Source organism: Colossoma macropomum, unplaced genomic scaffold (genome assembly GCF_904425465.1).
Source record: "Colossoma macropomum unplaced genomic scaffold, Colossoma_macropomum, whole genome shotgun sequence".
Taxonomy (NCBI): Eukaryota; Metazoa; Chordata; class Actinopteri; order Characiformes; family Serrasalmidae; genus Colossoma; species Colossoma macropomum.
Window position 1 is genome coordinate 659,474 of NW_023496051.1, and position 12,690 is coordinate 672,163.

A 12,690-nucleotide genomic window follows, 5' to 3' on the forward strand; every position below is an offset into this window, starting at 1 on the left:
AGACATGACAGGTGATTGTTGACTTCCGTCAAGTAAGTTAAGATTTCCTAAGTTTGGATAAGATGCTATAAGATAAGATTCCTAAATTAAGGTAAAATTTGTTTCTGTAATACACATTTGTGAAAAATCCTATCTTGACCTGTCAGATTTTAACTTAAGATAAAAAGAGAGAATGTTTCTGTAGTACAGCCCCAGAACAATAAAATAAAAAGCCTGGAGTCAGGACAGGGTGTGTGGAGTCAATATGACTTAAATATAATTGCAAAGGATTATGGTACAATTATGTTCCATAACTAAAGGTACTGAAGGATGACACCCAGTGACAGTTAAGTCCCTTTTGTTTGAAAGTGAATGTTTAAAACAGGCCTGAACAAGCAGCGTGGAGCTGATATGTAGATGTTCATGTTTCATTCTCTGTAATTTTTCGTTCAGTAAGGTATGTGAATCAGGTTCAGTCAAGAATAGACTCACAAAGCTTTTCCCTGCAGCGTATTTTGCCTTTGCCTTTATGAGTGTTTCCTTTAAGGCGTTTCCCAAGGTTCCAAAAGCTCTCCTGTTCACTGTCTATAATTGTAGCGTCCTGTACTGACCAGCGCTGGCTCCGAGAGACTCTGGCTGGTGGTGACATCCCCCATAATTCGGTCTTCTATTTGTGCCTTTCTGCAGTTTTAGCAGAAACATGGCCTCCCCTGTCTTTCTTCTTCTATCTATGCTACACTGGTGAGCCCCCCCCCCAAGTGCTCTGAATTCAGTTCATGAAGGCCTTGCTAATTAGCTGATGAGCTGAATCAGGTGTGTTTAACGAGGGAGTGTGCTGAAGTCTGACACATGGTGTAGTACAGATGCTGAATGGCTGGTTCAGCGGAAGCTGCAATTAATGAGTCAAGTTTGGCATGGATGACAGACGGCTCATCGAAGTTACTGAATAATAAGCCTTAGTATGTAATAGGCCTGGGATTTAAGGGGTTAATGGATATAAAGCTGTTTTTAACCTTAGTTCTGCATATATAATTCAAGTAATCATCATTTTAGGGTAAAGATTTCAGCGCATTAAAGTGATTATTTAAATTGAGTGTTATTAAATTCACAATAAAAACGCTTAAAAACCGAGCTCAGCGCAGTTTTCTCAACACAGTTTTCTCTCTGTGCTCGGGGCCCCAGAACCATTTGGTGGGATGACGTAATAACGTAGCTATTTGCTGAGTTCAACGTTTATGTCAGTATTCTGCCGCCACATCCTGCTGCGCTATTTCAAAACCGAAAATAATCAAATAAGTTTAGTTTGCTCACACAGACACCAAACAAATGAAAGCAGTGCACAGTTTTAAATCCACCACACAATGAATGTCAAAGCATCAATCTAACACCAATTTTAAAATGAAATTTTTAAAACAGTGGTGCTAACCAGGATAAAGTAGGTTAGCAATAGCTTAGGTAGCATACTGCCAGCTCTGTTCACCACAGTACAGGTTCGATTCTGACCAACAAAAGTTTGACTGACGCATGTTTAGATGATAATGAAGGACAAGCGAAGTTGAACAGCTGGTGTCAGAGTTACAGAAAGCTGACATTAAACTTGTTCTGTGTTGTTTGAAGCTGTAGCTTCCTAGCAAAGCTAATGCTAGCATGCATCTCTCTCCTAGCTAACTGAGCTTAGCTAGTGAGGACCACACAGCCCAATATAGATTTGATTTGACCAACTGGTGCTCTGCTACCACAACATTAGACGATAGAAAACTTACAACAGTGAAAGCAAAGTCTACTGATTTGTGTTGGAGTGACAGAAGCTAAAATCGAAAATGTCATTGAGTGTTTAAGCTGCAGCACAGGCTCGATTTTAGTAACTGATGCTCAAATATCACCCTTTGAGAGGATAAAGGATCTGAGAGCATGCTGAGAGATTGATGTTGGAGTGACAGCTGGAATCAAACCTATTTTGTAGTGTGTGTAGGTATTAGCCTGTTAGCAGTTAGCCACTCTTTTGTGTAGTTTTCTTCGGTATTTCCGGGTTCGGATTTAGCTGCTCAGCAGGTGGAAAAAGAAAACATAACCAAACAGCCCAGTACAGGTTCAGCACAGAACAGCACAGTGAGGCCTTGAGAACCATTTGGCTCGATAGTGTACGCAGCAACTGTTAAAGACTTGTATCCTAACAAAGTGCGTCAAAATCAAAGGCATTATTATTATATCTAATTAAATGTAATGCAAAGTTTTTTAGCTAGCATGTTAGCATTTTTTGTCTGAAATGAATGAATTCAAACACTTGAGTGTAAAATTAAAACAAAGGCGTCAGTAGAACAGGGAGATGGAGCGAAAGGAGAGTTACTGCTTTCAGATTTTTGTTTAGACCAAAAGGATCAAAAAGAGAAGAACAGAGCCTGAAACACTGCAAACTTCAGTTCCTGTGCTGATAGATGTGCTGAGAGGTTCTACTGCAGTTCTATAGGGAATAATGCTGGTTTTAACATCAGTTCTACACAGATAATTCAAATAATCATCATTTAAATGTAAAGATAACAGTTAATTAAGGCTGATTATTTAAAATAAGTGTTATTAAGTAATTAAGACTTAGCATAAAGTGATGAGTTTAGAACTCAAGTGAACTGTATTCCATGGTAAAATACTTTTGACTATTGGTCAAATACAGAGTGGTGAAATGGAAGTGAGTTTCACTTGCTGATTAGTTACCATTTGTTTACATCTGATCAGGAAGCATCCAAATAAATGCTGATATATCAACATTTCTTTACTAGTTTTTCCTTTATGTGTCTTCAAGTTTTCCAAAGCTTGGATATGAAATCCCTACAGGGTAAATGTACTGTTACTGGACCATGTCCAAGTGTGTCCATGCTGTCAGAAAGCACTGATTAGAAGTCTGATTGTTGGAAATGGCTGAGTTTGACCGCTCCTGCTGTACACTGAAATTAAATGTCACCATTTAGTGGATTTAGAATGAATTGTGTACAATGAAAATACAATGGACAGCACAGCAAATCCACTGCATGCAACACATCAGTCAAATGGTTTAGTGCAGGGGTTCTCACTCCTCTCACTGGGCTTCTGGAGTAGCGTCGTCACAATCAACAGTAATAATAAACCTTACGTGAGGTGGGTGTTTCTAATAAAGTGGCCAGTGAGTGGACATGCAAAGTGGGTGTTTCTAATAAAGTGGCCAGTGAGTGGACATACAAATTGGGTGTTTCTAATAAAGTGGCCAGTGAGAGGAAGTACAAGGTGGGTGTTCCTAACAAAGTGGCCAGTGAGTGGACATACAAATTGGGTGTTTCTAATAAAGTGGCCAGTGAGAGGAAGTACAAGGTTGGTGTTTCTAATAAAGTGGCCAGTGAGTGGACATACAAAGTGGGTGTTTCTAATAAAGTGGCCACTTAGTGGAAGTTCAAGGTGGGTGTTTCTATAAAGTGGCTAGTGAGTGAAAGCACAAAGTCTATTAAAGCACACTTCTATTAAAGTGGACTAATCCTGGGTGCTCAGTCCTGGGGAGTTCAGGTTCTACACACCAGGCTCTAATATTCAGATGCTGCTGAAGGCATCTATGAGCATTTCCAGAGGAATATGTAATTGTAATGTAACTAGGAGAAGCTAATAATTATTCCACGCTGTTGTCGGAAGAAAACTTCATATCTCCAAAATGAGAACTTTACAGGAAAAGGAAAAAACCTACTTCACTTTTAATGGAACCAGGTCCATTTATCATGAAATTTACACACAATGTAAAGGGCAACATGTATTTTCAAATTATGTAAAAAACTGAAAAACAGCCAAAATGGAGATATGAGGTTTTCTTCCGACAGCAGCGTCCAGCTTTTATAGTGTTAAAGCAGAGAGGCTTTAGGCAGTATTCCAAATGAACAGGAGTTACATCAAATTAGGTTCATGTGGGAAGGTCAGACACCTTTCAATTGAGTGAATTCAGCTGAGCCACTGCTGACACAAATCTCAACTGTACAAAAACTCCTTCAAATACAGTTGTATGCAGAAGTTTGAGAGCCCCAGTCAAATAATGCTTTGTAGGTTTTCTAAGTGAAAATAAGTACAAATCATTAACTGAGAACTTTCAGCAGTGTTATGATTGTTCTGGTAGTGACAAAATGAAATGTTCAACCATTTCTTTTAATAAAATAAACATAATTAAAGTATAGGGTCACACAAAGCAAAAGGATGTAAGTATGAAGTCCAAGTCAGTTAACTCTGTTTTGAACTCTGTTTTGAACCAGTTCGGTGGAATGATTTATATAGAACATACTAAACAATGGCAGACTCATCACAACATAACACGACACATCAAAAAAAGCTCTAACCTCATTCACCCCTGTCCTGTGTTGTCAGTTGATCCCACCTCCGCCCGAATATTTTGTACAACTCAACCACTGCCTACACATCTTTCCAAAATATTCCACTGTGTAAAATATACTTGCTTAAAATATACTTTGGCTGGCCCAAATATTACTGAACGCAGTGCTTTTTTGTTCATGTGCAGACTCTACAGAGTGGAATCAATCTTTACAGAGTGGGAATTTCGTGGGACCTGTTGACCTCAGGTATTCTCCCCCAACACACTTGATCCAGCTGATGAAGAGTGATGATGACATGATAAGCCGGATCAGTAAATGAAACTGCAGAGCACAGCTGAAACTGTGCAGGGCAGTTGCTAGACACTGCTTTAGAGCATGCTTGCCCACAAATCTTTGCTGGCCTGCACCATATCGACTTGTAAGCATACTGTTCCACCACCAAGGGTGTAACTGGGTAGGAGAACACAGTTCTCTGAAAGGCTGTCGTTAGATGCTCCAGTTGTATGTATGTTAAAGATGACCTCATCTACACAGGCTGTGGCAAAACTTGTCAGACAGGAAGTCATGCAACTGCCTCTGGAACATTGCTGTGGCTCCATGTAATCCAAATGGCAAAACCGTGTAATGACACAGTAGGCTGGGCTTGGGAAAAGCAGTCAACTTCCTCACTGACTGCCTCAACAGTGACTGTTACATGCTGATGAGTTAGCACTCTCGCTTGACATGTCCATCCAATTACCTGTTAGAAGGGAATTCCATGGATTTTGTATAATTCAGTCATTAAGATGTGAACAAAATCATTCAGAGTGGTTTGTTGTGAAATGGTTCATTGTAGAAAAACTCTAGATGAGAAGTAGTACTAACTGATGTAACACTGAAGTTCTGCAAGTCAGAGATACAGTAGGGCAAGTCCCAACAAAGTTGCAGAAAAATAAAGAAGGTTCTGTGGTTCGCTTTTGACATTCCTGTTTTTCGGGCTTAGTGTATGTCTTGAAACAGAAGAATCTGTGGAACACAAACAAAATCAACTAATTAGAACATGAAAAAGAGAGAACTACTTCCATCACTGTATAACAAGCATCCACAACCGGCAGGTAAAGTCCACTTGTAAATTTTATGTGGGTTATGTGACAATAGGCCTCATTTGCATTTGAAAAACAGCCTGTCTAATTCATTTGTTCAAGACAAAGAAGACCAACGGTGAAAGCTAATATATATTTAAACACAACTTCTTATCTCCAAAATGTCAAATCTGAGTGGGAAAATGATCAGTTATTTCAGTTTATTAACATCAAAACGATGTTGACCGCAGGTGGTAATCAAAACCCTAAGGGTCACACTAGGACATTCCTGTGTGTTGTCCCTTTCTGATGCTGCTTTGAGGACTTTGACACTTGTACCTGTACCTGTCTTCAAGACAGGAGCTCAAACCGAGAAAATCAAGTGGAAGCTTGTGGGCCTCTGTCACTGTCATGCATCAGCACCTTGTCAAATTGTGGGTCGTATGCAGTGGTCCAGGGGTGTTCAGTCTTATCCACAAAAGACAGGTGTGGCTGCAGGTTTTTATTCTAACAGAGCATGAACACACATGATCAGATGTCTGAGGACTGAGAACAGTTGAGTTGTGTGTGTCTCTGGCGTGGGTCAGGTGTGTTCCAGCTTGTTAGCATGAAACCTGCAGCCACAATACCTGTGTATGCATGTTAAACTTGTGAGTAGGGTAAATATTGAGCTGTAACAAGGCCTTTGTTCCTGTTTCGCATCTCTCAACTGCAAACTGCACCTCTCTTTATTACTAAACTTAAAGTTCTAATAAACAAGTTCACCACATAATGACTGTACATGCCATTAGGATAAACAGGCTGCTATTGCAGATTAGTTTCCATATATGGACTGTTTGGACTTAGATGGAAATAGATGGAAATAAACAATACTTTAATGTTTTATTTTAAGAAATTGTTCTTTTTATGATCTGGGCTCTTTTTTAATAGCTACCACTGTAAAATTGAACTGAATAGAAACATGATTCAGGATGAAAGAAAACTGGCCCTACACACCTTTAATAGTCAGGTGCACTTTTGTTTGTTTGTTGATAGCAGGAAAGAAGCAGGTGTACGTTCCTCCATCTGTCTTCTGCACATTGTGGAGTGTGATGGAGAAGTTTCCTTTTGTCCACTCGTCTGGAAAACTTTCAACTCTGCCTCTGAATGATGTGTCCTGTTCATCAAACAACACTTTGCTGTTGATTATGTCACACACAGTTCTGCTGTATCCGAATCTCCAGAACACAGTGACTTTATCCTGCAGTGCCTCATCACTGTTTGAACACGGTAAGGGGACACTACATCCTATAACAGCTTCAATCTCCTGCAGAGACACTGAAAGAGACACCAAGAAACACGTACATCAGTTCAAAAGTGGTCAGTCTGGCTTTCATTTTCCCCACATGTGCAGCCAGGGCCGTAACTAGGATCAAAATTATAGTGAGGCCATTTTTCGGAAATGTGACCTACATCTCATAGTGAATAAATTAACTGTCAGATAATAGTATTACACCACCCAGCAGTTTCTCCTTTAGGGTTTTTTATCTGTCTTTGCTTGTTTCTTTGCATCTCTGTCCTCACTGATTACTGGAAAAGCTCACATTAAACATGCATTATAAAAGTCTGTCTGCCAGCTAATAGGAAAGGCAGCTACTCATACAGTTAATGAGACAAAATAGAGCCTAACATTTCTGCTGATTTCTCAATAATGTTAGCTACATGATGCTATACCATCAATATGCTGGTTAACAGGGAACTTTCTCATGCCTGCCGTAATATGAGTACGCAAAAAAAAACAAAACTTTAATTTCTCATCTAATCTCTAATACAGCCAACAATGGAGCCTGTAGCCTAAACTGAGCAGTTACTGGAGCTCGACTAAAGCACGCTGATATATATATATATATATATATTCCGGTGTTCTAATCACTTCCATGGACACAGAAGTATAAAACCAAGCACCTAGGCCTGCAGACTGCTTCTACAAACATTTGTGAAAGAATGTGTGGCTCTCAGGAGCTCAGTGAATTCCAGCATGGTACCGTGATAGGATGCCACCTGTGCAGCAAGTCCAGTCATTAAATTTCCTCACGGCTAAATATTCCACTGTCAGTGGTATTATAACAAAGTGGAAGCGTCTGGGAATGACAGCAACTCAGCCACGAAGTGGTTGGCCACATAAAATGACAGAGCGGGGTCAGCAGATGCTGAGGCACATAGTGCGCAGAGGTCTTTCTGCACAGTCAATCGCTACAGACCTCCAAACTTCATGTGGCCCTCAGATTAGCTCAAGAACAGCGTCATGGAATGGGTTTCCATGGCCGAGCAGCTGCATCTAAGCCTTACATCACCAAGCGCAATGCAAAGCGCTGAATGCAGTGGTGTAAAGCGCCGCCACTGGACTGTGGAGCAGTGGAGACGTGTTCTCTGGAGTGACGTTTGTGTGTTATGTACTTTGCTATGGTGACCAGCAGTCTGCGGGCCGATCTTCAGGGTTAAAGGGTGAACTAGCAGTTACACATTAACTCCAGCGATTAACACCATTTAGCGTAAAACTGTGTTGAATGATCAGCAGAACTTTATTTTACTGTGAAAGAGGATTATTTTATTTTTACCTACAAATCTAATTCTGCTGTGGAGCCGCAACAGGGCAGTAGAAGAGCTACATGCAGCTCTGGAGCTGCATTTGCCGACCACTGGTATAACCAGGGACATCCCTGCTGAAAAAGAACATGAGAACCATTAAGTGGCTCTATATTAGTTAGAAACCCGTAGTATCCTGTAGGACACCTTTAGATCACATTAGGATGCCATCAAATGCATCTAGAATTAGTTTCAGAGCACCAGTTAAACCATTAGAATCCTGTACACTGTAATATCAACCCATCAACAAAACACAAAATACTGTTAGTGGCTATTGGACACCATCAGAAACCAACAGAAACTTAATGGTTTTTATGATTTTTTTCCAGCAGACGTTATAAAAGAGGAGGCTGGTGTGAGTATGAATGGGTAAGCTCATAACACTCAACATGGCGTCTGTTTACGCCCTTCAATAAAAAGAGCCAATCAGCTTGCTGATTACAGCAGGAGTGGGGAATGCTAGAAAAACCTGAAAAATGCACTACAAACTGTTTTTCTGGTTTTTGCTAGATTTTATCAGCAATTTTAGACATGAAACAGTAATTTGACCTCGTGTTTCGAGTATTTTAGTCTCTCCATATTCACTGTGTTCTCCTTACCACTACGCATGTGACATTTGTTGTTCAGTTTACAGTTCAACAGTTAGCATCTTGCTAGTTTATTTACTGATTATTAAGATTATAGTGGGAGCTTATTTTTCTTTCAGCTCTGCTCCATCTCTGATCTGATCAGACTGTTCAAACATCAGGGTTGAATCTTGGCAAGAAGAGTCGACTCAGGTATTTTTTTAAATCATAATTGGCTTGAGGGACATTTTGACAGAGGTGTAAACCAGGAAAGAGTTTGAGAAGTGTGACTTTAAATGACGCCAGCTCTGGTCACCAGCCGCTGTAAACGCAGCCGGGAGGCATGGGGCCATTTACAATTTGCATAATCATAATATTCACATTTTTGAGTGTTAAGGTTTAGGAATGCTCATGTGCCATTTTTAGTAGTTGCATTGGCATGTCAATAATATTAATAATTATTATTCTACATAGATTAATTATTTATCCTTTAAATCAGGGGTGCACAATTCCAGTCCTGAAGGGCCAGTGTCCAGCAGAGTTTGGTGATTTACCTGCTCCAACACACCTGATTACACTGACCTGTTAAGTGCCAGGTTTAGTGAGTGTGTTTGAGTGGGGAAACCGCCAAACTGTGCTGGACACCGGCCCTCCAGGAGCGGAGTTGTGCACCCCTGCTTTAAATTATGAGGTTCTTCTGCTCACCTGTATTTATCAGCAGCAGGAGCACAAAAACAGGCAAAAGTTTTACTCCTGTCCAACAACCAAGTCTGCAGTCCATAACACAGCCTCAGAGATTCACTTTATAGCCATCAGGTAAACAGGCCGACCAGATCACAGCTGAAAAACACCAGAAACCAATAAAAAGCTGATTACACTGACATTGAGAACAGTGTCCTACTGACACACAGTATGAACACCAAAGCGATACCAGCAGAAAAAAGATATCAGAAGGAAAAAAAACAAACTTGATCTGATTCTGTAACAAATCTAACCAGAAACAGTACAGAATTACTTGTAATGAGAAATAATGAAAAGAAATCTAAAATAGTTCACATGATAGCAACTGATGTCTCAGATGAGCCCCTGTTGATTCCCTAAAAACATTTTTTAATGGATGGCTCTTTCGTGAACCAGATTTGTAAATTACAAACCTAATTTCAAAAAAGTTGGGACAATAAGTAAAACGCAATTAAACACAGAGAGCAGTGATTTATTAAGCTGTTTTGCCCTAAATTTGAATAAAAACAGTACAAAGACGAGACATGAGGTGTTTTATCTTATCAACTTCATTGTTTTTTGTAAATACATGCTGATTCTGAAATGGATGCCTGCAACATGTTCCAAAAAAGTTGGAACAGGAGCAACTTAGACTAGAAACATTCTTAAACAGGTGATGCAATTATGCTTGGATATGAAAAGAGCATGCAGTGTGAACAACTAAGTGAGAAGAACAATGAGTGAAGATGGATCACCACTTTGCCAAAAATGCAGCAGCAAGAACTGCATCAAAAACTGGCATGTTTTTGTGATGGAGATTGCTGCATGGGCTTGGGAGTACTTTGACAAACCATCGTGAGTAAACACCATTGGCAGCTGCATCCACAAATGACAAATAAAAAGGTAAGACTGCACTAGGCACAGCGGAGGCCACACGTAAACAATGTCCAGAAACGCCGCCGACTTCTCTGGGCTCAAGTCCATCTGAAATAGACTGATGCTCAGTGGAAATATGTATTGTTGTCTGATGAGTCAGGCTTTAAACTTATTTATATAAATAATGATATCATCTTCTCTGGGCCAAAGAAGAAAAGGACAATCCAGATGGTTACCAGTGTAAAGTGATGGTGTGGGGAGGTATTGGTGGATAACGTACACATGAGTGAAAGCACTGTTAATGCTGAACACACTTTCAGAGACGTCCATGCTTATATCAACAAAACACCAAGTATGGTTGTCTCTCAATAACAACATGTTTCTTATTAAGCTCAAAGTAAAACCACAGAGGACCTGTATGATTATAAGTCCACTATATCAGTGTATAGTTATAGATTATAGAGCATTTGTTGCTCTACAGATTGTGTGTGTAATTAAAGGTCACCCCAGCAACGCTGTCGTGTGAGTCATAGGCAAGTTCAATCAAGAACATACTAATCCTAACAAATATCACTTCAACAACCTCCTTCATGAGTTCCTTTAATATTAAACTTGGGTTGAAACTGAGATTACACTGGCAAAGCTTGTCCATTCAGCTTATTTTGCCTATGATGGCAGTTTACCCACATTTGGAGTTCCTTACTCTCTGAATTGTCAGTATGCCACATTCTTTCACTGGCCAAGTAGGGGGTGCTTCTTCTTATTCAGTTAGATACAGAACTAATTACATGCTGCAACTTGTCTATAAACTACTCAGTGGCTCAGAAATGAAACATGTCTGATCTATTTGAAGAACAAAAAGCCAGGAATGAGCACAGATAGACCCCCGGGCCCTTCTTTAAGGTCCGTTTCGGAGTTTGTGGGTCAGATTCCACAATCACATCTCACAGCACAATGTGATTATTTTGAATAACAAACCACTTTTTCCACTTCAGGCTACTCTGAATGACTTTGTTTACATTTTTACTGATTTAGGTATAAAATTTGGAAAAATTGGTGGAATTCTCCTTTAATGCTTTGTTTGGTTTCTTGCAGTGAAACAAGACTGGACTGTACTGCTAATACACCTAGATGTCTAATTAAGGGGAAAATCTATTGATGTGTGAGATGTAAACAGAGAGATTCAGAGTGGTTTGGTGTGGAATGGTTCAGATTTCTTTACAGTGGTGCTGATAGGAACCAGGGGTCGCCATGACTACAACACAAATATAGACTTTTTATTTACTATACAGAACCACCAGAGAACCTACATATGTCTTCTAGGTGTTTATATGGAATGTTGATGATGGAAAATAGTGGACTATTTTGCTCTGCATGTATCCCTCCACCATTAGTGTGCTATAATAGAAACATATTCAGCCAAAATCTTCTCAAAACTATCATAAAACAATGTCTCAGTCATCAGGCAGTGCATTCATAACTGTAACATAACATAATTCTGTGAGGGAGCTTTTAGAGGTGGACGTCTGGTTCCTGTCACCACCACTGTGAACAATTCTGACTCTGTAAGTTTCTCTAGAACGAAGCATTACACACCAAACCAGTTATGCAAAATATAAAAAAAAACTGGCAGACGTCCCCTTTAAGCACTGAAGTAGCAGCGTATTTTCTTCCGTACAGCTTCAGGCTGATGAAATTGAGGCTGAAGTAGGACTGTCTCTAATATAATAACTCATTATTTTCAGGTAAAGATTACAGTAAAGCTACTGAGTGAGTATCACATCACATTCAGTCAGACAAGTTAAACAGTGCCTCAGACAGCTGTACTGTTTAAATATGTATTAATGATATGAACACACACATACCTCTTTATGTGGTCATCAGCTTTATGGACTTTCTGTAGGAGCCTGAATCATTAAACAAACAGAAAAACACAGTTTGAGATGAAAGAACTTCATATGTTCCAGTGCTCTTCTTGGAGCAATACGGTGTCACTGCAAGCTGGAAAAGCTTTAAATTGTATGGGTGGGACTACAAATGGGTGGAGTGACTTTGCTATTGGTTGATGTGAAGTTAAGTTGGTTTCTCGTGACGAATCAGATCATAATGTTGTTTTTTTGTTTTTGTTTTTTGAGAAATGGCTTCATCGTGCCTCACTACCTTTACTCAGATATGTCCTCGTCTGCCTCACCAGCCCCCGCATTACAACAGGACCTGCTATAGCTAAGCCTATTTACATACATTTGTTTTAAACCAGTAATAAAGCATTTAACAGAAGGCAAACCCTTTTGGACCTAAGACCTACCTGTGTGGCGTTAAGTGCCTCCTATTTTGAGTTGGTCCAGCCTACAGGTATACACATCCGCCCTCTTCTGTGTCAGGGGTGGATCCAGGAGTGGGGCCCTTTAACTGCCCCTGCTGTCACTCACCACCTCCACATGTAAGTTTGAAGAGGTGGTATTGGGTGTTTAAAAGCTTTCCATTGGTCAAATACAGAATGTGGAAAGAAAGTGGGCTTCACTTGCTGAT

The 12,690-nt window shown here is 39.9% G+C and overlaps 1 protein-coding gene across 1 annotated transcript in view; it reads right to left on the reverse strand.

Annotated features, from left to right (window-relative positions):
• LOC118804620 (CD276 antigen homolog) overlaps positions 1-12,144 on the reverse strand; it is a 28,193-nt gene extending 16,049 nt beyond the window's left edge. The window contains exon 1 of the mRNA XM_036565172.1: positions 12,027-12,144. The gene's annotated coding sequence lies outside the window, so the exon portion shown is untranslated. The remainder of the gene's footprint in view (positions 1-12,026) is intronic.
• Positions 12,145-12,690: the final 546 nt, after the last annotated feature.